The following is a 1093-nucleotide window of genomic DNA, read 5'->3' as shown; positions in this document are numbered from 1 at the left end:
TCTACTGCCAGCTGTGTTGCTTTATGTGATTCACCTTAAATCCAACTTGTTCTAGATATTCTAAGTGGTAGGATTATATTACTAAAATGTATTATCTAAGTTTACTTTTATGCCTCCATCTTCTTTTTTTGTTTGTTTATGTCTTTGCTCTACCAGAACGTCGCTCTGAGTTTAATAAAGAAACTCAAAAATATCCATCACATGAGAAAGTGAAAGTAATCACTGACAAGTGTGCACGTACCGCTCAAAGACTCATGTGGGACGAAGCCTTTCAGATTTTCTAGGATCACACTGATAGGTTTTGGAATTTCTGAGTCAGTGCAAACACGTTGCTCTGAAAGAAAACAAGAAGTTCAGAATGTTGTCAGCATTAAAACCAGTCTGAGATTTACTTTCTGTTCTGTTGTTTGTTTCTGTTTTACAAGGAAATGTCTGTTTGCGCTTAATATATATATATGAATACTGCAGGTTCAGTCATTCTGTAACTATATTTATAATAAATTTGCTCTAAAAACAGACACTTACCCTCCAGCGTGGAGGCTGCTTCAGGATCAATGATTTTCTCAGATGAACCTGACATGATTCCACCTGAAGGAAATAAAAAACACATGCAGACAGCAGATTGATCCTGTTTCTGTGTCTTTAATGTGCTTTTTATTCATTCCTCCTTGTTGGAGGGTTCATAAGCTTCAAGGATCGACGGAGGAAAAAGAAAAACTCACCTGAAAACGGAATAAATCACAACGTCAATGAGATGAACGTGAAGCAGCGCAGCAGGCAACCTGTCGCTGCAACTATCTGCCGGTTCTTCACGCCGAAACTCAGATATTTAGAATATGATCAACCGTATTGCAGCCAAGAACAACGACTTCAAGGAAACAGAAAGTGAAACTGATGTCCGCAGGTCGTGACGTAATGTGCGCCTCAAAACAATCTGTAGCCCCGCCCCCTTCCGTGGACAGAAGCCACGTCAAACATTATCACATTAAAAGGTGTGCACATTTATATCTACACATTTTACAATAGAATTCATGAATTACATTCATATATACGTATATTTATAGATAACATAAGGTTTTATTTAACAAAAAAA

At 37.6% G+C, this 1093-nt stretch overlaps 1 long non-coding RNA gene across 1 annotated transcript; it reads right to left on the bottom strand.

Moving 5' to 3' along the window:
* Window positions 1-245: 245 nt before the first annotated feature.
* On the bottom strand, window positions 246-890 carry LOC103371167 (uncharacterized). The gene is made up of 3 exons (XR_520933.1): window positions 723-890; window positions 526-588; window positions 246-334 (listed from the first exon to the last, which is right to left on the bottom strand). It is a non-coding gene; the product is annotated as an uncharacterized LOC103371167 (long non-coding RNA).
* Window positions 891-1093: the final 203 nt, after the last annotated feature.

Source organism: Stegastes partitus, unplaced genomic scaffold (assembly GCF_000690725.1).
Source record: "Stegastes partitus isolate 25-593 unplaced genomic scaffold, Stegastes_partitus-1.0.2 Scaffold1535, whole genome shotgun sequence".
In the NCBI taxonomy this organism is placed as follows: domain Eukaryota; kingdom Metazoa; phylum Chordata; class Actinopteri; family Pomacentridae; genus Stegastes; species Stegastes partitus.
Note: the sequence above shows the minus strand (reverse complement) of the source record. Positions and strands in the feature narration are given on the sequence as shown.